The sequence below is a fragment of the Panulirus ornatus genome, chromosome 58, assembly GCF_036320965.1.
Source record: "Panulirus ornatus isolate Po-2019 chromosome 58, ASM3632096v1, whole genome shotgun sequence".
In the NCBI taxonomy this organism is placed as follows: Eukaryota; Metazoa; Arthropoda; class Malacostraca; order Decapoda; family Palinuridae; genus Panulirus; species Panulirus ornatus.
Window position 1 is genome coordinate 36,500,140 of NC_092281.1, and position 27,496 is coordinate 36,527,635.

The following is a 27,496-nucleotide window of genomic DNA, read 5'->3' on the forward strand; positions in this document are numbered from 1 at the left end:
ACACACACACACACACACACACACACACACACACACACACACATACACAAATATACACCAGCTTCTGAGTGACTTAAACATGGAGAAGAGAAGGCAATATGAACGTGAATATTGTGATAATGATACTGGCTTCTGGGATCACGTTGTCTTGTGTGACGAAAACACGTTTACTTCTGACTGACGCTTCCAGAAATACTGGAGTGTGGCGGTTAACATACTCTCTCTCTCTCTCTCTCTCTCTCTCTCTCTCTCTCTCTCTCTCTCTCTCTCTCTCTCTCTCTCTCTCTCTCTCTCTCTCTCTCTGTATTAGACATTCCCACCGCACTGGTGCAGGTTTAGGTTATTAATTAAGAATATGATCAATTCTTTATCAATAACAGATTATTGCCCTGTATCTTAGGTCAGGTTTTTCTATTCATTATGTAGACAGTTCAGCATAATGTAGCGCATGTGTAATATTGTCCCACACAGGGATAACTCATCCCTCCATACCAGGATGATATGTCTCATCAATCATCATCATGTATCATGCCAGATATGAAGCCGCACATGTGGCTGGAACCCGGGGAAGTGGCACACCTGGCACAGGATGGCTTCACGCAGGTGGTGTTGCTGGCAGGTGTTGGTCCAGGACGGTTCACAGCAGCCAGGAAATATATAGAGGGACTGGAGGAGGTCCTGCTGCCTCCTTCAGTGAACGCTTACTCTACCCTGACCACACGCCAGTCCTCCTCGTGCAAGACATCTCGTCCACACACACACACACACACACACACACACGTGTGCTGTAAACACTGGGTTTCACAACCGTCCACACACTAGGCTCGTGCCACATCCTGCCATATCATGGCTGGAGTGTGTGGACTGCACTTGTCAGGGAAGCTCAGCCCCACAACATGGCCAGCCGTAGCCGAGCACGGGTATCGCTCACGTGAGCCAAGATGGCATCATGGCAAGATATGAGGGGCCTCGCTGGACAGGCTTTAACCCTGAATGTGTGAGCGTCCATGACTGACAGCTTATATTGTGTCATAACAACAGCGGCTGCTTACACGAAGTATTGATGGAAATATAAGTCAATTCACCGCTGGCTAAACGTGTTCACCTTCTCTAACATACAATAAACCATTACACCAGCACATGAACCCATACTATATAATAGCAACCTTGTAATATGGATCTGAGAATTCAGTGATTGCAAGTCGTGTGATTACTTAAATACTATTGTATTGATATACCTCCTCCTCCATCTGTCATGAAGGTCAACCTTGTATTGTACTCCAACACTTGCTGATCATATCATACCACCATAAAGCCACTCACTACCCTGCTATCACACATTATCTTTTCTAACACGTGACGTGGTGCTGACGTCAGCTACACTGCTATAATGATACACATTATCTTGTTGTAAACATCACTTGGATATGATGCTTCGGGTTTTCATTTCTTATAATAATATAACTATATAGTTCATACTGCTTTATTTGTGTGGTTAAGCACATTGTGTAGAGAGATACACTGAAACACGTTCTGGTAATCACAAGCTACAGAATAACTGGCAGCTCAGGAGGCCAGGGTCGAGTGTGTCATAACATGGTAGAGATTCACTATAATCTTTTAGTAACTGTAGTAGTATTTTGTCTACACAGATATCATAATAAACTTTGAATCCACATAGATAATATTAAACATGTACATATACACTTGTAGATATATCTATATGTATCTAAATGAGGCAGATGAATGTGTTATGTACTTACAAATGTTACTGAAAGCTTAAAGATTCCGGTAAAAAACATAACGACTGTTGTGATAAATGTTTTTTTTTTGTAATAAATGTGTATTGTGCTGCATTTTGTGGCCGTCACAGGGCCAAGATCGTTCAGCCAAAATCCGTTAAGGTCTGGAAGAAGTGATGAAAGGCGTTGAGAATATATATTTATTAATAATTACAAAACACAGACTATGTTCTCCTCTTGGTGTCTAAAAGATGACCCAACACAAGACGACTACTTGAAGATCAAAGTTTTTAGACATTTAACAAATTATTTGCTGTTACGTCCCTTTTCTCTCAGCATCATTTATCTGGTTTACTTCGAAGAACTGCCATGTACTACCTAATATGATCATTCAGTATAGATATTTCCTGAATGATCTTCAACAACGTGTTGTATAACTCTATTGTTGACATTATTTTGTGTAATGGATCAAACATTACAAAGTTGTGTCCATCCACACAGGTGTTACACGTCCCAAGTAGAGATAATTCCTAGATATGGCATCTGTCTAACATAGATATGTTATCTGTTAATATTTGTATAATATTCCCCTGCTGGACGGTACTTAAGACTTTCGTATTAAAGTTGATCAGTTGTAAGTGATCAAGCATTACAAAGGTGTGTCCATTGCCACAGGTGCTACTGATCCCGGGTAAAGGTATTTCACCATCTTTGTATCTTTAACCCTTCCAGTTATAGATGTTTCATCCTTGATTCCAGCCTTACAATCGATTTTTCCTCCTTATTCTTATCATATAATTAGTCAGTTGAAGTGCAGAACACGCTTTTCAGTCCAGCCACTTTACTGTGATTCTCAAATGATACCATTGAAATGGTGTTACCGGACTCCAACTGTAAGTAGTTACACCTGGAGTGACAAGTCACCATCGGCAAGGCAAGTAACCCACGAGTAACTGAATTTGTCTTGGCTGTGACTTGCTCTTCCATTATTTATATATATTAAAATCTGACAGTATGAATCAAAAGCCAGAGGAGGAGGAGCAGTACACATTGCTCATAATGTTTATGTATTGGCTTTACATCTCGACTAATAATTGCACCTACGTCTTTCTCCTTCTTTGATAGTTCTATTTCTAAATCTTATGATGATCCTCTAATTTGCCTGTTATTTGCACAAGGTATATCATTTTGCGCATACCTACAGTGAATATCACTGGCCACCATTGTACACTGTACAACGAGACGCTGGTCATCTTTCTGCAGTCGTCTTGCGTCATCGTACCAGTTGATAATGTTGGCTGATTTTGCCATCGCGAAATTGCTTTTAGTAATCAGTGTCTCTTATAGATATCAAATATCAGGAAAATCTATCAAACTCGTAAACACAATTTGACTGCATGTGCGAAAAATCTGATATAAGTTTCAAAGATTTTTCTGAAGAGAAGTATAGAACATGCACATATCATATCTATTGTATCACATATCAGTTCACCAGCTAGATATACCATTATAACATATTATGAAACTAACATTTGTCCTGATTCATGTACAAGGACCATCTTCTACACATGACCAATATTTCACAACCATCACAAAATGATTCACTGATAAAGCCAGTGTATGTAATGTCCTTCCTTTTCCTCAGCTCATTAGGCATTTTCCGTGACCCAACCTATATGTTATTTGTCCCCTCATTTGTGACCTTGTAGTTGTTGTACGGTGGAGTAATGCTTGACTTGCTATACTGAGGGACAGACACACTGACACAAGCCATTATTGGATAAATTGACAAAAATGAAGAGATAAATGTCTTGAAATATATGTCAAGTGTAATGATACATCGATTTATGTACATTTTAGGAATCATTTACAAATTCAAAACATAGAATTCATATGATGGCATAGTGTGTTTAGATAGATTTCTAACTCTTAATGTTCTTATCAGTTCAGTCCAAGGAAAAAAAAAGTGACAAATAAAGCCAGATAACAGTGTGTCATAAGACCAGAGCCCCTGCCAAGCTGGGACTTGGCCAAACATAAACAACCACTTTCTTATAGACGATTAGTCAAGGTTCTGGGTCGAGCACCAGGATCTATTGACCTCCGACATAATATATTTTCTCTGATCCTTCATCATCACCACCACACTCCCGGCACCCATCAATAAACCCTTCCCAAATTCCTCACTTCCTTATAAACTCGTCCCTGTAGTCAACAATTAAGAAACCTAAACCGACCAAAAAGCATTACGTTGTTCAACAATGTAAACCCCAGCTAGGGTGAGCCTTAGACACTCTTACGGTATATTGTGATGGACGAAGGATTTACTACCCTGGTAATGTATTACACATTTACTTATTCTAACAACCTATCACTGATTACCGTTAAATACATATGGCAAAAATATGTTTTACTTGTGGACTTCTAGTGAAAATACATGGGATATCGCATGCAAGCTAAACATTTGATACGATAATAAATAAGATTTCATAACTTTTCTGGAGCACAAGGTACAGAAATATATGTAACGTGATATCGTTAAGATTAGCACAGCTAACATAAAAATTTCTATTTTGCAGATAAATGTTTTACATGTAGAAATCAATAATGTTTTCAATAACATAAAGATAATTGCGTCAGTATCTATGTTGCTGACTTTTTATCCGGGTTTTACACACTGTAGAAAAGAATTGTTTAGAGAAAAGTAATGTAATTATTATCAACACAAGGTTCAAGGATTCTAAGTTATGAGTTTCTACTCTTCAAAATGTTAGCATCATCCACTGAGAAAACTTTGAAAAAACAGACTTTTATTTTGTGTGATGAGAACTAATGACAAATTATTTACGTTTTTCTTAAGAATATTCTTTATGAATCAAATGAAGGTATTTTGTTAGATAAAAAATTTACATCAGTAACAACGAGAGATAAACAATCAATATTCATAAACTTTATCTTTGATGAATTAAAGTTCATCAAATGACAGATAAAGATTATTATATACAATTTCCAACAATCTCATTGACATCATAAAACCAAATAAATTTTTCAAATCATCAAAAGTACAAAGAAGAAGCCGTCCGGAGGTAAGTTGTTTCCCCCGGCGTAAACACTTATAGGCGGAATCCGGTAACACCTCTTGAATAGCATGTATAAGACAGAGTAGAGTGGCTAGGCTCAGAAGCATGTTCTCCACTTCAACTGACTAATGATATGTTAAGACAACACAAACCACATACATCGATTGTGAGGATGGAATCAGGGATGAAACGTCTATAACTAGAAAGGTTAAAGATACAAAGATGGTGAAATACCTTGACCCGGGATCAGTAGCACCTGTGGCAATGGACACACCTTTGTAATGCTTGATCACTTACAACTGATCAACTTTAATACGAAAGTCTTAGGTATTGTCCCTCAGGAAAACTTTTTATAAAACACATATATATGTTAGATATACACTATCTCTAGAATATATCTTTACCTGGGACGTGTAACACTTGTGTGGATAGACACATTTTGTAATGCATGATCCATTACACGAAATGAACTTCACTAACGAAGAGTTATACAACGCGTTGTTGGAGAACATTAATCAAATACCTATACAGAATTTTTATGTTAGATAAGAGGCATTTATTACAAGTGAACATAAGAAATGATGAAAGAAAAGGACGTAGATGTAGATGTTTTATTAAGAGATGAAATATTCCTGCCTTAAATGGTCTCTCTTATAATTGATTTTCTGTTAGATACAAACATGCTAATGTAATCTGTTCCTTATGATCATAAATGTTTATGTTTTTAAAACGTTTTTATCATGTCTTAAGGATTCTGGCTTACAGACCTTGGTACTGAACAACCATTATAATGCAACACAGTACATATTTATCATAAACGAATTATTTATCACAATAACCATTATGTTTGTACTAGATTCTTTAAGTCCTCAATCACGTTTGTTAATATATAAGAAATTCTTTCTCCACATCTCAATGCATAACATATATCTACACGTGTGGAAATATATGTATATGTTTTTATATTTTTTTCCTCATCTTTTCTAATCAACCTACAAGGTATATGTCTAAAGAAAATACTGGATAAAATCCTAAGTTATGTGTGTGTGTCTGTGTGTGTGTGTGTGTGTGTGACCACACATAGTAAAGGTTAAGGGACGGAACAACACGAGTGTACAACTCTCTCCCGTAATACATAAATACTAATCACACACACACACACACACACACACACACACACACACACACAGAGCGGCGCCAGGCTGGAGGCGGGGCATCGTGACGTCACAGGCAAGTCCCTCCCCCCGCCAGATCCAAACATGTGTTGTGTCTGGTGATGGCGGTTCAAGATTTCCCACATTTATATTGATCTTTACATTATCATCCACTCCCAAAGTCACCTGGCATTCTTGTGTTTCAACAACAGACGTGATATATGCAACACCAGGCAAACATTGTACCATTATCTGATAGGTTAATTGGTGCAGAATCAAGAACCAGTGAATTTCATCGCCGCCATAAGTAAGTAAGGAAGGTGACTTTAATGATGATAAATACGACCTGGTATGGCTGTGTCTACACACTACCGCCATCTGGTCAACATTGTACATATGATCATTTAAACTCTGACATTTAAACACAATTTTTCAAAATTCCTCCCACAAACGCGAACTTAAAATCCATCCATTCAACTCCGTCATTTATTCAGGAACATTTAAGCGTCAGTATTCGAGCGTTATCATTTCAGCTGCGTTATTTGATCAGAGACTTTTAAACTAAATTATATAAAGACAAACATTGAAAGTATGTCATTTAAACGAAAATTTGTGCAAAGCGTCATTTAAACTTAAACTTTTGATCCCGTCAATAACTTTAAAATTCTCTCAAACAACTGCGAACTTTTAAACTCCGTCAAATTGCAGCTGTTTTAGGAAATGTCTCATTTAATTGAAAAAAAATTATAGTCACTTAATTCAACGATATCCTTTGAAGTCTGTCTTTATATAATAAACCATCAAACTCCGTCTCTGGAAATAAACATAAGCTTTAGTTCAGTTACTGGAAAGGAAGTTTGTACATTCTATTGAAGTCCATCACTTAACGCGAACTTTTAAATGCTTCCATTTCCTGGGCCATTCATTCCCTGGCTACCATTCATAATATGGCCTTTTAAACTCTGTGTCTACGATGTTCTGTTCACCGTTGTCCACAGTATGGAGATAGCACCAGGAACATAAGATAATGCTTCATACCCTCACATACATTCCTTACCTGTCATATGTAATGCAACGAAAGCACAGCCCACAGTCCAGAACCAGGCCCTACAACCCTGTCCGTGGTTTACCCCATTTGATTCATATGTCCTGCTTCAGTTCACTGATAGCAGGTCGTCCCCTGTAAATCACATCGCCCTAGTTCACTTTATCCTATACACGCCTCTCACGTGACCTTGAGCATATTCAGGCCCTGATCACTTAAACTCTTGTTCACTTCCTCCATCCATCTCCAATATGGCCGCCCTATTCTTGTCCTCTACACTTCTGACACATGTATCCTCCTTTAACCTCCCCTCACTCACTCTCTCCAAATGTCTAAACCATTTCAGTACACCTTCTTCAGCTCTGTCAACCATGTTCTATTTATCATGACACATCTCTCTTACCCTATCATTACTTACTGGATCAACCCGCGTCACACCACATGTTGTCCTCAGACATTTCATATTCAACACATTCACTCCATCATCAAATCTTCCTCATACTGTCTCTACCTTCACCGCCGACTGACATCACTCTTCAAGCTCAGGAATGTCTATACCATCTTTATTGTACCTGAGCCGCGCCCCAGCCAGGTCCTCCTGACTAACTAGAGCCACACACACACAGGCACCACCAGCTGGACACAACACACACAATCCTCCTGGGTCCATCTCACACCACCTACCAAGATGTGCTCATCTGGCTGACCCCGTCCACCCCACCAACACCACCCCTGACCCCCATCACCCCCGGCACAATGACCTCTCTCTCTCTCTCTCTCTCTCTCTCTCTCTCTCTCTCTCTCTCTCTCTCTCTCTCTCTCTCTCTCTCTCTCTCTCTCTCTCTCTCTCCTCATCCCCACGGACCGCCGTTCGTCAGTACACTCGACTTGTACCAATCACAGCTGGAACACAGAGATATAAGACCAGTCCTATACCTATTATTGTGAACGTCATCAACAAACCAGGAACAAGTACACAAGATAAGCAAGTAAACTGCTGCTCAGTTTTCCACTTATCGACTTAGTTAAGACAAACAAAATATTACCAGGTGTACCACAGTGTTGTGTGCCCGACTGACTCAGTAACATCATTACTGGAACTCCACCAGAGTCTGTGTTGTCGCTTACCCCTCCGGAGCCACAGCCGACCGACCCCACATAAATAGCAATTGATAGTTTGAGGAAAATAATGATTCCTGCCTTAAAGGTCAATAGTGAGGAATGGTCGGTCTTCAAGATTATTGCTCTGATGTTAACAAACATGGCCAAGTGAATCTGGTCATTTGTAGTGAAACGTTAATTCTATTATGGAAGTGAGCAATGGAAGGAGTGATGCAGATTGATCAGGTGGAGGAAGTAGGTGAGGTAAGGTGTGGTGATCAGTCACACCATTTACATGTTGGTCACAGGAAGAGTTTAGTAAACACTATCGTCTCTCACAAGAATGAACCAGGTTTGTTCTGGAGAAGATAAGAGGGAGGGAGGCTGCCTAGATGGAAGAGGTCAATTATGGTAAGATTACTGGAATGATTGACATTATTATATCTGATGTAGGAATAATGAGCCTCAGTTTGCCTGATCTTCGTAACGTTCATCACGATCACTTTATGTAATAACTCACAATGATATATAATCTCCACATCTCACTCCGTCACTCATACTCTAGTTCTTTAATATAACACCAGTGCAAAACATCATTGCTCACTAACCAAAGATATTAGCGCCGTGTGCCTTAATTACTAATTCATCCTCATTCTTAATAAAATAACAAGAACATTCATCTACCGAGGCTTCTAATGAATCTAATAGTCTATCAATGATGACATTTATATTCATCTTCCTTCAACCTTCTGAAATGTTAATCTTCTTTCATGTGTGACCTTAAAATCAGTTCAGGTTTTGCCACACTAAAATCTTCAATTCATCAACTTGTTATTTTCAACTACTTTCCCATTCCAACTGAGTGGAGCAAGACAACCCTTTTTTATTGAAGGATAAGTTATGAAGGTTCACTTCTCTACCTCTCGTCCCAAGCCTCTCTCTCCTGTCCAGCCTGACTCTCGTCCCAAGCCTCTCTCTCCTGTCCAGCCTGACTCTCGTCCCAAGCCTCTCTCTCCTGTCCTGCCTGACTCTCGTCCCAAGCCTCTCTCTCCTGTACTGCCTGACTCTCGTCCCAAGCCTCTCTCTCCTGTACTGCCTGACTCTCGTCCCAAGCCTCTCTATATTTCCAGCCTCTCCCATCCTAAGCCTCTCTCTTGCCCCGCCTCTCTCACCCCACACCATCTCTCCTTCACAACCAAACTTCAATCCTGGGATACTCTCTCGTGTGCAGCCTACCTCTTATCCCAAGCCTCTCTCTCGTGTCTATCTTCTCTCTCTGTAAAATGAGGCTTGATCATCATTTGTCACTTTCCACTATGGAATAATTCAGTTAATTAGTTATCATAACGCAGTGGTATATCATGCTACCTTCTCAACCACTGATCTCTCCCTGGCCAGGTAACATACCAACATTGATTACCCCATGTCACCTGCTTTGAGAGAGTAAGTATGATTTATAACATCATTCTTCAACATTAGGAATGATATAGTCATGGTAAGTCGGGAGGCTGGAGCTTAAGTTTATCCTTACTATTGTCTTTATAACAGAAAGTGAAGAGATGCATGTCCTTGGTGATGGCATGCATGACTTGTTCATGTTCATTCTACCTTGTGACTTTCATGTAAACATTTCCTTCAATCTTATTAATCCTGCAAGGTATTTTTTCTACCTGTTTTCCGTGGTGCGTGTTGCCGGAGGGAGTGGAGGGTGGGAAGGGAGCCTTTGCTTTGTTCTCCGTTTCTTCTACTGCTGTTAAGGGCAATGCATTTTGTTAAGTAGTGTTAAGGCCAGACCACCTGGCTGTGTGGTCTCTGAGTCTATGTAACTCCAAGCCTTTCTCGCGGCTGGCTTGGCTTCATCCTTAACTTATCTTTCGTATCAACTTGCTTTCGCCCTAAACCTTCCTTTCGTGTCCACTCTCTCTCATCCGAAGGCTATCTCTCCTTCACCGTCTCTCTCATCCGATGTCTCTCTCTCGTATCCATCCTAACTCTCATCCCAAGGGTTTCTCTCGTGTCCAGCCTTTCTCACAGCAAACCTCTCTCTCCTTCACAGCCTTACGTTTCATCAACCCCTTCCTTGTGTCCAGCTTCTCTTATCATACAATTCTGTCTCATTCACAGCATCATTTTCATCCCAAGCGCCCCTCATGTCCAGCTTCTCTCATCCCAAGCTTCTCTCTCTTTAAAAGCCTCACTCTCATCCCAGACTTCCCTCCCATGTCCAGCCTAGCTCTCATCCCAGGGGTCTATCCCATATCCAGCATCTCTCATCCCAAGCCTTTCTCTTCTTCAGATCCAGAGTCCCATCCCAAGCCTTTCTCATCCAGACTAACTCTCATCCCAAGCCTCTCTCGTGTCTAGCCTCTTTCCTCTCGAGCATCTCTCTCCTACACAGCTTCACTCTCCTCTCGGGCTCCTTTCTTGTTAAGCCTCTCTCTCTCTCATCCTAAGCCTCTCGATCATTCACAGCCTCACTCTCATCCCAATCCTCTCTCTCATATCCAGCCTAACTCTTATCACCCCCCCCCCCCCGCCCTTTGCTCCCAACATCACCTTAATCCCAAGTCTCTCTCTCGTGTCAAGCCATTTTCATACCAAGCCCCACTCTCCTTCACAGCCTCACTCCCCTCTCAAACCTCTTCCTTGTCCAGCCCTTCTCATCCCAAGCTTCTCGCTCCTCCACAGCCTCTGTCTCATCTCGATCCTCTCTCTCGTATCCAACTTAACCCTCAACCCGGGCTTCTTTCTCAAGACCAGCCTCTCTCTCATCTTAACAATATCGCTCTCATTCCAAGCTTTTCTCACGTCCAGCCTCGCTCTCATCACCAGCCTTTCTCTTTCTCTCAAGTCTCACTTTCAACCCAAGTCTTGCTCTGGTGTCCAGCCTCTCTCAAACAAACCTTTCTGCCACACTCAGCCTCACTCTCCTCCCACACCTCTCTTGCCTCCAGCTTTTCTCATCCCAAGCTTCTCTCTACTTCACTACTTTTTCTCACATTCCAAGTATATCTCTCGTGTCCAGCCTCGCTTATGAGAGATCTCTCTTTTACAACTTCAGTCCCCTCCCAAACTCTGGTGTCCAGCATCTCTCATCCCAAGCCTCTCTCTCATGATCAGCCTCTCTCATCACAAACTTCTTTCCCATTCACAGGTTTACACCTCCTTCCTCCCAAGCCTCTCTTTATAACCTCACCCAACCCAAGCCTCTCTCTCCTTCAAAGCCTCACTCTCCGGCCAAACATCTTGTGTTCAGCCTCTCATCCCGAGCTTTTCTCTCCTACAAAGCCTCACTCTCATCCCAGGCCTGCCTCTCCCTCCCTCTACACCAGCGGTATTTCAACATTTTCAGTGTTGCAGGTCCACATGAATTTGGGGAAGAATTAGAAAAATTATGGAACTCTTTATAATGTGTCCCATTTTCACAATGTTGCTTGAAATCTTACAATTGCACGTGCCGGGCTACCACAATAACCGCCACCTGATTGCCACTCTCCTGGAGGAGGAGGAAGAAGCCGATGTTGTGATAGTAAACATCACATGATGCATCACTAATGGTCATAAGATCAAACATTATGGCTACACATCCCGACAATCACCAGACTGTGTGTGGCACACCACGAAGGACGGAGTCGCCCGCCAGTCTTGTACGAAGCACAATACAATATCTCACTACTTCCTGCCGCTTTCAGTACTTTCTATCAGTCAAGATACTCACACTACGTACGTACGTACACCGTTCAATTATCCTTTGTACATCTTCACTACTGGCGTTTTCGACCTTATCTGATTGAGTCAGATCAAATGGTTATCAGGGACACAGAATACATAACACTTGTCCACTATCTTTGTCTTTCATACTCTATCTTTCATACTTGCTTGCCATTATTACACGAAAGTCCACTTGGGAACTTATCGTGTTTCATTTTCTCCGTGGACTCATAGGAATATATACATATACATTTATATATATATATATATATATATATATATATATATATATATATATATATATATATATATATATATATATATATATATATATATATATATATATATATATATATATATACGAACTAAGTGCATATGAACGAGCACTCTCATGAAACACAAACCTCCAACAGCCAGGATCGAACCCGGGACCCCTGTGCAACGGGCGGGAGAGCTACCGCTAGCCTATGATCGCCCCTGATACGGAAATAATTATTCGAATACTATGTACTCGAATGCCTTTGACCTGAAATGTAAGTTCAAGCTAGTAGGCCGACCCTGCACTTAGCTTGATTCCTTTTGTGTTTAATATATTCTTCTTCACTACATCTCCTCTCCGTAATACCTTTATCTTCACTATGCAAGGCTTATTATAATCTTCACTACAACCCCATCTTCATACGACCTTATCTTGAATGAGCTGGTTTCAAGAAAGGCTTTAGATTTTACCCGCTCACACAAACAACGTACTTACACGGGACCCCACGAGTGTAAAACTCCCTCCTAATACAGTGCAAATAGATGATTACACACACCTACACACACCACCACCACTAATAATACACAGAGAAATAGCCTTTTCGGTCGGTTTTGGATCCGTCCTTGAACGTAGTTTGGAGGATTTGGGGGATCAGGTCAATAAGGTTAAGTTCACTACAACCTCATATTCACTAACGTGTATCTTCATTACTAGTATATTTTCACTAAATAATATCTTCACTATACCCTCTTCTTCACTACACTGTTATTTCTACCATACCATCATCATTGCGCTCCCTAATGTTCACTAAGAATAGTTCTTATCTTCACTACATAATCATTTTGAACACACTTCACTCTTTACTAACCCTTATCTCTAGTACATTCGTATCTTCACTACATTCTTTTTTCACCACAACCTATCTTGACAATATCCTTATCATCACTATGCTCTTCCTCGCTACACTCTCATCTTAACATCATCCTTCTGTTTACCGAACTTAGTTCAAAGACTGACTTGAACGTATCATTGTAAAGGCAATTGTCACTACTCCCAAATAAACCCTCATCGTCACTACACTCTCATCATTATCATTACTTCTTGATGTTCAATACAAAATTCAACATACATATTTGTCTTCACTACAGAATAATTTTCATTGCACCTTAGTCTTCATTACTCCTTGTTTCAGCTACATCTGTATCTTCCATTCATTCTTATATCTTATATTAGTTACATCTTTACAATATCTTTATATCTTCTCTGTTCCGTCTTTTGGAAAATTGAAAATGAGAGGGAAGGATTTCCAGCCTCCCGCTCCCTCCCCTTTTAAGTCGCCTTGTACGACACACAGGGAATATGAGGCAAGTATTCTTTCTTCCCTATCCCCAGGGATAACAGCATCTGGTGTTCCCAGACGGTCACCCATCCAAGTACTGACCAGACCCAACGTTGCTTAACTTCCCTGATCGGACGATATATGCATATATATATATATATATATATATATATATATATATATATATATATATGTACAAGACTGAAAACAATGAATTTCCCAAATAAAAAATGGAGGCGCCGGGGTTTGAACCCGGGTCCTCTCGCATGCCAAGCGAGTGCTCTACCACTGAGCTACGCCCCCAAGAACATATTTTGTGACATAGTATTATATAAAGCACTGAGATTACCACGGCAAAATACTGTTTGACCGACCGTTGCCGACTAGCCGGCAAAATAACCACAGGGTAAATCTCCATGTTGCTGTCGTGTTTTCCTCTCAATTTTCCACAAAGAAATGAGTTTTACTTTTTTATTTTCCTTGCAATAGACTGGAACTAAGCAATAGACTGGAACTAAGCAATAGACTGGAACTAAAAAATAGACTGGAACTAAGCAATAGACTGGAACTAAACAATAGACTGGAACTAAGCAATAGACTGGAACTAAAAAATAGACTGGAACTAAGCAATAGACTGGAACTAAGCAATAGACTGCAACTAAACAATAGACTGGAATTAGCACTAGACTGGAACTAAGTAATAGACTGGAACTAAGCAATAGACTGGAGCTAAGCTGACCTGGTATGAGGTCAGAGCCCTCATTATCATCCCTGCTAACTACCGGAAGCAGATTAAGTCGTTCCACAACAGATGTCCGGCCCATGTTAACTCTGATGTGCCCAGCAGTTGGAGGAGGATCGCCAGAAGCTTCTGGAAGATTTCAAGGACGTCTTGGTGGACCTGACCCTTTCAGATAAGGTCGAAAACCTCAATTTATTGTGAAGATCTTCACTATAACGTTGGACGAACATACTGAATGTTGCACACATGTGATGCGGACAAAATGAAAAAAGATAAAGACAAAAAACATGTCTGGTGTGGGTCTCGAACCCACGACCTTGAGTGTGTGAGACTCACGCTCTACCACTGAGATAACCAGGCAATAGAAAAATACGTCTGTTTCTTCAATTTGAATTTATGAAAATCTTTGCGAGTCAGCGTTAAGAAAAGAGAGATGTCTTTGACGAAATTTACTTGCTTAGCTTGTTCTTCTGTTCCTCATTATCGAAAGTAAACATACTGAAGGATATATATATATATATATATATATATATATATATATATATATATATATATATATATATATATATATATATATATATATATATATATATATACGAACAAAGTGCATATGAATGCGCACCTTCATAGAACATACAAACCTCCAACAGCCAGGATTGAACCCGAGACCCTTGTGCAAGAGGAGGGAATGCTACCGATTGGCTCATAGCCTAGCGGTAGCTCTCCCGCCTGTTGCACAGTGGTCCCGGGTTAGATCCTGGCTGTTGGAGGTTTGTATGTGATATATATATATATATATATATATATATATATATATATATATATATATATATATATATATATATATATATATGTATATATATATATATATATATATATATATATATATATATATATTGATCCCTGGGGATAGGGGAGAAAGAATACTTCCCACGTATTCCCTGCGTGTCGTAGAAGGCGACTAAAAGGGGAGGGAGCGGGGGGCTGGAAATCCTCCCCTTTCATTATTTTTTTTTAATTTTCCAAAAGAAGGAACAGAGAAGGGGGCCAGGTGAGGATATTCCCTCAAAGGCCCAGTTCTCTGTTCTTAACGCTACCTCGCTAACGCGGGAAATGGCGAATAGTTTGAAAGAAAGAAATATATATATATATACATATATGTATTGGTAAGGATCACAATTTTGCGCGTGATCAAGTATATTCCTATGGATTTCTGTAGAAAGTACGTGGGACATTCATTTTAAGCAAATTATTTTATACAATAAGAAATAAAATCCCATAACTTTTCTGGAGGACAGGGTACAGAAATGTATGTAACATGAAACCGGTAGAATTAACATATCTAACATAAATATTTCTATTTTGCTGATAAAAGAAATGTTTTACATGTAGACATCAGTAATATCTTGAACAACCTAAACATAGTTCCATCAAATTTTATATTACAAGCTTTTTATCCTGGTTTTACGCATTAAAACGATATTGTTTACAGAAACGTAATGTAGTTATTATCAGCACAAGGTTTAGAAGGTCTTAAACAAGTTATGAGTTTATATTCTTCAAAACTTTAGTAAGGTCCATTAAGTATACTTTGAAAAAGAGACTTGTTTATTTTGCTTTTGTGAACACTAATGAGAAAATCATCAATGTTTTTCCTTTAGATGTTCAATACGAATCAAATCAAAGTATCTTTCAGAGAAAATGTATGTCAAAATCAGCAAGACACAAACAATCAAGTCTGATTAACTAAAGATCATTAAATAACAAATAAAGAATATGATATGCGAATTTCAACAATCTCATTAATATCACAGATTCAATTATGTTACACAAAATTTTCAAGTCATCAAAAGTAATAAAAGGAAAAGCCGTCCGGAAGTAACTTGTTACTCTCAGCGTAAACACATATAGGCGGAATCCGGTAACACCTCTTAGATAGCATATGGAAGACAGAGTAGAGTGTCTAGGCTCAGAAGAATGTTCTCCACTTCAACTGATTAATGATATGTTAAGGATAAAGACAACACAAACCACATACATCGATTGTGAGGATGGAATCAGGGATGAAACATCTGTAACTAGAAAGGTTAAAGATACAAAGATGGTGAAATAACTTTACCCGGGATCAGTAGCACCTGTGGCAATGGACACACCTTTGTAATGCTTGATCACTTACAACTGATCAACTTTAATACGAAAGTCTTAGGTATTGTCCCTCAAGAAAACTTTTTATAAATATTTAAAAATACATATATATGTTAGATATACACTATCTCTAGAATATATCTTTACCTGGGACGTGTAACACTTGTGTGGATAGACACAGCTTTGTAATGTATGATCAATTGCACAAAATAAACTTCACTAACGAAGAGTTATACCACGAGTCGATAGAGAACATTAATCAAATAACTATACAGAATTTTCATGTAAGATAAGAGGCATTTCTTGATAGTAAACATAAGAAATGATGATGAAAGAAAAGGGACGTAGAGGTAAATATTTTGTTAAAAGATGAAATGCTCCTGCATTAAACTAGCTCCTTGTGTTCCATTTTCACTAGATACCCACATGATAATGCATTCTGTTCTTTATAATCATAAATGTTTATGTTTTTAACACGTTTTACCATTTCTTATATGATATTAAGGATTCAGGCTTAAAGATCTTGGTTCTGAACAACCATTATAATGCAACACAATACATATTCATCATAAACAAATCATTTATCACAATAACCATTATGTTTGTACCAGATTCTTCAAGTCCTCAGTCACGTTTGTTAATATCGGTGCTGTTTCCTGTGGAGCGGATAGCGCCAGAAATGGATGAAGGCAAGCAAGTATGTATATGTATATGCCATACATAAGATAAACAATTATCCTTGTATGAGGAATGAGGAAAGCATCTTGGTTGTGCGATTAATTTCATTATTTCTCTTCAACAATGAACATCACCCTGGTATAGTGAACATATGCTTGATATGATCCTGTAAGCGCCAGCAGGTCAAAAGCATCTTCAAGTAATGTAAAGTGTGTAGTGAAGATGGCTCTTAACCTGACCCGTGAGTGAACAGGATGGCATGTGATACTGTCAAGGGAAATAATGTCGGCGTTTTGGTTTATTGATAAGAAATGCTATAATTCCCTTAACACAGTTACCAATGTCCACCAATGGCATAATTATCACTCTCATGAATAAATTCACTGCAATTTTGATCACTGTCATCTTTACCATTCATACCATACAATTATTTTAAGCAATCTAACTTATGCATTATCGTTACTGTACATTACGTACATTACAGCAGTAGTGATATTTTGTGTGTGATAAAAGATGGTGACGTCTTTCCCATACACATATCATTATCAAATATTTACCTTACTCTACATAGCACACTACACTTCCCTATCAAAACACACGCCTTTTACTATCCTCAAGATTATCATAACTACCCTATATTTTAACAGGATTAACCATCCTTGATATGCACATATTCATGCCTACCACAAGTATTATCATAACTACTCTAGACAATACAAAAACATAACTACAACCATACGAAGTTTACAACCAACTATATTACTTATCCGGGATATAAGAGAACATGTCATCAACCATCTCTCACTAAAACAAAAACAGATCATCCATCATCATGCGCACTGTGTACAAAAACGTTCATCGTGTCCTGCCAAACATTGGATCAACAAAACCTAAGGAAATGCTTCTCATGCTCCTGGACCGGCTACCATGGCGCAGTGGATCCACCTGGTCATTGGTTACCCTCCCATATTTTGCACCGGCATTGTTGTACCTTGTGGGTATGTGCAGGCGTGTGTTTCTCTCATGTCTTCGTAAGGGTGTTCGCCTGGCACTTTACACCATCTGGGTCATTGTAGTCACCTGCTTTGTTCTCGAACAGGAGTTCTTGAGCCTGATGGAGCCAGTGGTAGTGAGCGCAATAAGATGGCTCGTAGGTCTTGTGCGGAGAGTTGTGAGGAATATCGTGCGGGAACTCATATTCCAGGTGACTATGTTCCTCTTAGTGTTCATCATCCTCGTGAGAATGGTGGTGGTGGAGGTAATGGTTCCTATCATTAGAAGGGTTGACTACGCTGTGCAGGTCACACAGAAAGTCCATAGAATATTCTTGGATGAGATAGTTGTGGTACTTGTCGTGGAGGTGGCAAAGATGATGCGCACTGGCATTCTTGTACTCATCGTAAAGATGGTCACAAAGGTCAGCATCTCTGTATGGTCAGTTGTGTTCAGAGAAGCAGTGATCTTGGAGACTATGGCACAGTGAATGCCAACAACACCTTCAGGGTCCTTTCTCTCCTGGGGGCCTCATCGAGGAAGTCTTCATCGTTGCAACACTCAGGTTGATTTTCTGTTATAGACTGTTGGCTGGAGGCGCCGTTGTAGTAACAGTTTTGAGCTGGATTGCTGAATATTTGGTACGATCATCATGGTCCTGCACACACTGGTAACCGCCGCCATAGTACATCTTCGTCCAGCAATTTACGTGATTCAAATGACGTCGAAATTGGGTAAATACGTAGTAACCTTTGTGAAAGTGGTCAACAGCAGAAGAGGGTGTGTTGAAATGGTTTGGACACATGGAGATAATGAGTGAGGAAAGATTGACAAAAAGGATGTAAGTGTCACAGGTGGAGGGAAGAAGGAAAAGCGGGAGACGGTGGTTAAGTATAATAAATAAATAGTTTAAAATATAGATATTGATATTATCATTAATATCATCGCTATTATTATCATTATCATTATTATTTGTATTATTATTATATGGTTATCATTATCATTATAATTATTATCATCAATTTTATTATTATTATCATTTTCATCATTATTGTTGTTATTATTATCATTATCTTTATCAATATTATAATTATTTTTATTATCATTATTATTATTATTATTATTATTATTATTATTATTATTATTATTATTATTATTATTATTATCATCATTATTATTATCATATTATTATCATTATCATTATCATTATTATCATCATTATTGTCATTATTATTACTATTATTATTATTCTTATTATCATTATTATTATTATTATTATTATTATTATTATCATTATCATTATTATTATTATTGCTATCATTATTATCATCATCATTATTGTTATCATTATCATTATTATCATTATTATTATTATTATTATCATTATTACTATTATTATTATTATCATTATTAATATTATTATTATTATTATTATTATTATTATTATTATTATTATTATTATTATTATTATTAATATTATTATTATTATCATTATTATCATTTTATTATTATTATTATTATTATTATTATTATTATTATTATTATCATCATTATCATTATCATTATTTTCATTATTATTATTATTATTGCTATTATTATTATCATCATCATTATTGTGTTATTATTATCATGATTATTATTATCATTATTATTATTATTATTATTATTATTATTATTATTATTATTATTATTATTATTATTATTGCTATTATAATTATCATCATCATTATTGTTATTATTATTATTATTATTATTATTATTATTATTATTATTATTATTATTATTATTATTATTATTATTATCATTATTATTATTATCATTATTACTATCATTATATTATTATCATTACTACTATTATTGTCATTACTATTATCATTATTATTATCAATATTACTATTATTCTTGCTTTGAGGAATGTATGTGAGAAATACTTAGAAATACAGATGGACTTGTATGTAGCCTTTATGGATCTGGAGAAGGAATAGGATAGGGTGGATGCAGATCCTCTGTGGAAGGCAAGTTGCTAGATGCAGTGAAAAGTTTTTGCAAAGGATGTAAGGCATGTGTACGTGTAGGAATAGAGGAAAGTGATTGGTTCCTAGTGAATGTCTGTTTGCATCAAGGGTGTGTGATGTCTCCATGGTAGTTTAATTTGTTTATGGATTGGGTTGTTAGGGAGGTGAATGCAAGAGTTTTGGAGAGAAGGGCAAGTATGCAGTCTGTTGCGGATGAGAGGGCTTGGGAAGTCAGTTGTTGTTTGCTGTTGATACAGCGCTGGTGGCTGATTCGGATGCAGTAGCTGGTGACTGAGTTTGGTAAAGTGTGTAAAAGAAGAAAGCTGAGAGTAAATGTGAATAAGAGCAAGGTTATTAGGTTCAGTAGGGTTGAGGGACAAGTCAATTGGGATGTAAGTTTGAATGGAGAAAAATGAAGAAAGTGAAGTGCTGTAGATATCTGGGAGTGGACTTCATAGCAGATGGAACGATGGAAGCGGAAGCAAGTCATAGGTTGGGGGAGAGAGCGAAGGTTCTGGGAGCGTTGAAAAATGTGAATGTTGGAGGGAAAGAATATTATCTCGAAGGGGAAAAATGGGTATGTTTGAAGGAATAGTGGTTCCAACGATGTTCTATGGTTGCGAGATGTGGGCTATAGATAGGGTTTTGCGGAGAAGGGTGGATGTGTAGGAAATGAGATGTTTGAGGACAATATGTGGTGTGAGGAGGTTTGATTGATTAAGTGAAAGGGTAAGAGAGATGTGTGGTAATAAAAAGAGTGTGGTTGAGAGAGCAGAAGAAGCTGTTTTGAAATGGTTTGGTCACATGGAGAGAATGAGTGAGGAAAGATTGACAAAGAGGATATATGTGTCAGAGATGGAGGGAATGAGGAGAAGTGGGAGACCAAATTGGAGATGGAAGGATGGAGTGAAAAAAGATTTTGAGCGATTGGGGCCTGAACATACAGGAAGGTGAAAGATGTACAAGGAATAGAGTGAATCGGAACAATCTGGTATACCGGGGTCGACGTGCTGTCAATGGATTGAACCAGGGCATGTGAAGCGTCTGGGGTAAACCATGGAAACTCTGTGGGGCCTGGATGTGGAAAGGGAGCTGTGGTTTCGGTGCATTACACATGACAGCTAGAGACTGAGTGTGAATGAATGTGGACTTTGTTGTCTTTTCCTAGAGCTACCTCGCGCGTTCTGGGGGTGGGGGGAGGGGGGTCATTTTCATATATGCTGGGGTTGCGATGGGAATAGATAAAGGCAGCAGGTATGGATATGTACATGGGTATATACGTATATGTTTGTGTGTGTGTTTGTATGTATACGTTGAAATGTATAGGTATGTATTTGTACGTGTGTGGGCGTTTATGCATATACATGCGTATATGGGTGGGTTCAGCTACTCCTTCGTCTGTTTCCTTACGCTACCTCGCTAACGCGGGAGACAGCGACTAAGTATAATAAAATTATCTTATGGAGGCAAAGGTGAACATTTGTAGAGGTTTTCAGAAGAATGTTGGGGTAAAGAGAGTGGTGCACTAGATGAAACTGGTGAATATGTTATGTACTTCAAAATGTTACAGAAGACATAAGGAATCTAATGAAACATAGTGTTGTTCTGATAGATAATTTGTTTATAATTACCATGTATTGTGTTGGACTTTAATGGTTGTTTAAACCAATGCCTTTCAACCAGAATCAATAAAGATTATGAGAAATTTAAAAAAGTGATAAAAACATAAATCTTTATTTTCATAAATAACAGAACATATTCTCCTCTGGGGATTTAAAAGAAAAACAACATAAGAGAACTAGTTTAAGGCAGGAGTATTTCATTTTCGTAGCAAACTATATACTATTACGTCCCTTTTCTTAGATATGGCGTCTATCTAACACACATGCGTCTTCTGTAGATATTTGTAAAACATTCTTCTGAGGGACAATACCTAAGACTTTCGTATTAAAGTTGATCAGTTGTAAGTGATCAAGCATTACAAAGGTGTGTCCATTGCCACAGGTGCTACTGATCCCGGGTGGGTCAAGGTATTTCACCATCTTTGTTTCCTCAACACTTCTAGTTATATATGTTTCATCCTTGATGTGATCCTTACAATGAGTATTCATTGTTTGTAATTCTCTTCATCCTTATCATAGCATTAATTAGTTGAAGTGCAGAATACTTATATGAAACTGACTACTGTATTCTGTTTGAGACATAATGCTATAAAAGGTGTTACCGGACTCCACTCGTAAGTGGTTATGGTTCACATTCTGGCTTCATAACCTTTAGCTGATAGCCCTTAAATCCAACAACATATATACATCCTGTTATACAACTGATGTTACTGTCTGACGTATGTATGGTGCGGCTGGATGACCTTACCTGCTGATGGCTAATATCGACTGTTATCATCTTGCAAATTTTATTTGTTTGCTTTTCCGTACGGTACACGTTCTGGTTTAACGAACTTTACTTGTTGACAGCTGTAAATTCAGAGATAATAAAACATACGTGTTATAGAGCCCGTATGATAAGGGCCCGAGCCAGGCAAGGACCTGACGAATCTGTAAACAAGACATGACCTGTTAGGCAAGATCAGAGAACGGCTGTGTAGAAGTGAGGACCCGTAATAGAAGAAGAAGAAGAAGAAGAAGAAAAAGAAGAAGAAGAAGAAGAAGAAGAAGAAGAAGAAGAAGAAGAAGAAGAAGAAGAAGAAGAAGAAGAAGAAGAAGAAGAAGAAGAAGAAGAAGAAGAGGAAGAAGAAGAAGAGGAAGAAGAAGAAGAAGAAGAAGAAGAAGAAGAAGAAGAAGAACAACAACAACAACAAAACCGTCAGGTGAAGATCTGGCTAAACTGACACAAATCATAACTGCTAAGAGAAGACTTGGTGATCATAACAATAACAACTGTACAGGAAATAATACTTTCTGAGAACATGTTGTCGTAAGACATATCAAGCGTAGACCTGGTGACTCACAACAGATAATCAATTTGATCATATTCAGAATACATGATTATGTATCCAGGTTTCATGATGATTCAACAACGGATAACAATTGTATACAGTAACTTACAAACATTGTTTCTCATGACAGAAGATGATCCAGCCTTTACACACGACCAACTATAGACAGCACTGAGCTCCGGCACGTTGAACTCTCCACTAACTACCAGGAACCCTCCTCCTCCTTCTGACGATCCTGAGAACATTCTGTGTTGACCATCCGACACCCGCCCCACACCTCCTGTATACGTAAGGCGGGTCAACAGTAGACGGTCTCCTCCCAACACCGGTCACGAAGACTCTTACCTGAGTGACGAAGGCCGCCGTAGCCAGTGACGTGGTGCAGGGTCTGTGTCTTCACCTGTTGCTTATGTTTCCCAGGTGTGGTCGGGCAGGCAGGCAGGGGAGGTGGCCTGGGTAAACAGCCTTAGTTAGGTGTTTGTTCTTGACTCCAGCCAAATCTTCCAACCACCGGACATACCAGGTGACACCTTCCCAGGTGTGGCCTCCTGGTTATAGCTCTCCCACTCGGCTTGGCTGGATAGGTAATGACATCTTCCATGTGTGGGTAATATTGTGGCGACTGTATGTACCTGATACAACGCATTATATTGAAAATGGAGTAATGATGATAGACAGAAACAGCCGGTTACTCCGATCATTGATCATCAGGGAATATAGGTAATATAACAGTATTTTCTCAATGGATTGCTATTAGAATGATCAAATGTTAATAGTTTGATAATTGTATAATAACAATACGTGTACCCAATAATGTTCCTGGAGGCCAGGGTGCAGATATGTATGAAAGTCAGTCAAGTAGGACATGTATAGCGTAATTGAGAATTTATTTTGATATAACATTTACTTGTAAACATGTGAAAATAAGTTGTTATATAAAGAGCGAGCAAAGACATATACCCAGTGTGTAGCTGCTGGTCTTTCGTCTATCTTTAAGCAGCGGAAGACAATATAAACTGGAGTCACGTGACTCCAGGTAGACTTCAATTCCAACCCTGGCCTACCCGGCCTGCCAGTTAATCTTCTGGCCAGTTAAACCATTATAGTACGAGGGAAACCTACTGGTCTTAAATCATTATGGTACGAGGGAAACCTACTGGTCTTAAATCATTATGGTACGAGGGAAACCTACTGGTCTTAAATCATTATGGTACGAGGGAAACCTACTGGTCTTAAATCATTATGGTACGAGGGAAACCTACTGGTCTTAAATCATTATGGTACGAGGGAAACCTACTGGTCTTAAATCATTATGGTACGAGGGAAACCTACTGGTCTTAAATCATTATGGTACGAGGGAAACCTACTGGTCTTAAATCATTATGGTACGAAGGAAACCTACTGGTCTTAAATCATTATGGTCCAGGGGAAACCTACTGGTCTTAAATCATTATGGTACGAGGGAAACCTACTGGTCTTAAATCATTATGGTACGAGGGAGACCAGTTCTATGATATAAAAGGAGTTAAAGACTATTGACATGGTGGTTGTAACTTGCAGTTCACGTGTTTATTGACCCTGGTAGTTGATGGGCTTAAACCATCACTAACCAGTCAATTCACCAACCATTATCTTGAATATGTTACTTGATCAACACACCAGGTTTAGCCTCACCACCTACTACCCTTCTCCAGACAAACTTGCTGCCTCCTAACCATTAGTGTCTTACTCTCACAACATCAGACAGAGAGGAGAGTGTCTCCAGACACACTTGCTGCCTCCTAACCATTAGTGTCTTACTCTCACAACATCAGACAGAGAGGAAAGTGTCTCCAGACACACTTGCTGCCTCCTAACCATTAGTGTCTTACTCTCACAACATCAGACAGAGAGGATGTTATGCCTCTTATCTAACCTGACACATCAACCGGGGTCTCAGGACGTTGATAAGGTCATGGTCGGATCCCCTTATGTATCTATCATGTGACCTCAGGTCAGTTATTGAACGTTATCGCTGATAATACTGCGTTGTTAGGGGTTAATGATGGTGGTTATTAACCTCACTTAGACACACACATACACACGAACAAGGTTGTATATAAGTCCGGCTGGCTCAGTCGGTAGAGCACGAGACTCTTAATCTCGGGATCGTGGGTTCGAGCCCCACGTTGGGCGGTAACTGTTCTCTATGATGTAACATGAAACAGCTTCTGAACATACCATCCACCGCTCGTCTAGATCAACCAATCTGCCATGGCTCCATGAACTGTTTAAACAGTTTAAGCGAAGAGAGAAAGACAGACAGAGAGACGTAAAGAGAGAGAGATTACCAAAGATTACATATGCACAACAGGTAACACAGACCTAATTACCTTCCACCAGCTAAGAAAATAGCTTTGCCATTCAGCAGGGCCAGCGCGGACTGCTTAACCGAGCCGAGCGCGCCAAACTTTTTCCGTTGCTTCTCGGCAAGTAGTACGTGCTGAGCCGAGTTACCAACTTAGCGCTTTTGGCGATAGATCTAGCACCTAAATTTCGTATTTAGCACCTTAGCGTCTTTTCGGGCGTTTTATCTCGTATTCAGCGCCAAATTTAGTGTTATTTCAATATATCAAGAAATTCAAACATTAATCAAAATATGTTAATGTTATTTAGTAAGTTTATTATAAACCTATTAAGATAATAAGGAAAGCAATACAAATATTGCTCGTATTTCATTTTCATCGAAACGAACAGGTTCAGCTGGGGTGTATTCTACGGGCTCCTCCTCCTCAAGTGCCCCGTTCAGTTCAGGTTCAGTTCGGACTCTGGGTGGCGACAGAACTATCCGTGGGCCATGAAGGACAGTAACACTGGTTGTGTGTGTGTGTGTGTGTGTGTGTGTGTGTGTGTGTGTGTGTGTGTGCAGACCATTACATTTAAAGAAACACAATAATAAGTAAGAAATATACTCAACATTTTAGAGCAGAGTGGTTGAAAGACCCTAAATATGAAAAGTGGTTAAGAGAAATAGAAGGGATGACACAAAATGTATTTGCAAGTACTGCCATCGTCCATCACCTGCCAAACTTAGTGACACTGAAAGACACAACAACACAGCTAAACACAAGACAGCTGAAGACTCATTCAGTACTCAAAGACAAACTACAATTCCGTTTGAAAAAGTTAGTGATGACGTATGAGAGACTGAAGGAAATGTGTCACTGTTCACTGCAGAACATATTACATTACGTGTTGTTCATCATCTCAGCTGTTCATTACGTGTTCATCATCTCAGGTGTTCATTACGTGTTGTTCTTCATCTCAGCTGTCATTAAGTGTTGTTCATCATCTCGGCTGTTCATTACGTGTTGTTCATCATCTCAGTTGTCATTAAGTGTTGTTCATCATCTCAGTAAGCTATGTAAAGCAGGATTTGCAGACAGTAAAGGATGCAAGAATTTCAAGTTTAAAAATTGGAAGTGTAGTGCAGTTGTGTACAATGTGATTGCCCCGCATTTCAACATACTTGAAAAGTGATGTAGACAATCAGAAGTTTAGCTTCTTAACTGATGAAAGTAATGACATTACGGTAACGAAACTATTGGGTATTGTTGTCCAGTTCTATTCTGAAAGTAAGAATAAGATTGTAATGACTTTCCTGGACCTTGTTGAGCTGACTGACTGTAACGCTAATGGGATATGTGATCCCATCAAGAAGTCCTTGAAAAATAATGGGTTGGAGTTACAAAACCTTATTGCAATTGGCACCGACAATGCTTCTGTGATGACAGGTGTTAACAGTGGAGTGTATGATACACTCATGTTAGATGTTCCTCATCTGATCCTGATCAAGTGTGTGTGTGTCATTCTCTACTGCAAGTTGTCTCATGCTGCAGCAGAGTATCTCCCTAGGAACCTGGATTATATCATCAGAGAAACCTATAATTGGTTCTCCTGCTCTGCCAGTGATGGTCAAGCTCCAATGAAATTCATCCAGCTAAGCCAGACTCGATGGCTGTCAATTGAATCAGCAGTTGTCATAATACTGCAGCAGTGGGTTGAACTTATGACTCACATTGAAATGGCAAGAAATGATGAGAGGTGTTACACATATCAGAATCTCTATGAGATGTTTTGTGACAAGAAAAACTATGCCTTCCTGATATTCCTGAAGCATATTCTTGGGGAAGTTCAGTGTGTAAATGTGAAATTTGAAGTGAGGTACAGGATCCAAGCAAACTGCTAAGTGACCTTATTCAACTTAGAACTGATTCCATAAGTTCTAAGGTTCTCATCCCAGGCAGAAATTAAAGGAAGGAGGTTCAGTAGAGAACTATTTAGACCCACGTGCGTCCTTGAGGAACGAGTTTGAAAAGGAGATGGCATAATGTAAGCTTCCTGATGAAAAGGATATCCGAGGAAGATACATACAGATTGTAGTGGAGTTGGTGAGACAGCTTCGTCAACGTTTGCCAGATAATGTTCAAGTGTCACAGTCAGTGTCATCACTGAGTACAAGTGAATGTCTGCAACTCATAAAGCCTGGAATACTGGAAT

The 27,496-nt window shown here is 38.9% G+C and overlaps 1 non-coding gene across 1 annotated transcript; it reads right to left on the bottom strand.

Moving 5' to 3' along the window:
• Nucleotides 1-13,662: 13,662 nt before the first annotated feature.
• On the bottom strand, nt 13,663-13,734 carry TRNAA-GGC (transfer RNA alanine (anticodon GGC)). The gene has a single exon. It is a non-coding gene; the product is annotated as a tRNA-Ala (tRNA).
• Between the last annotated feature and the right edge of the window lie 13,762 nt (nt 13,735-27,496).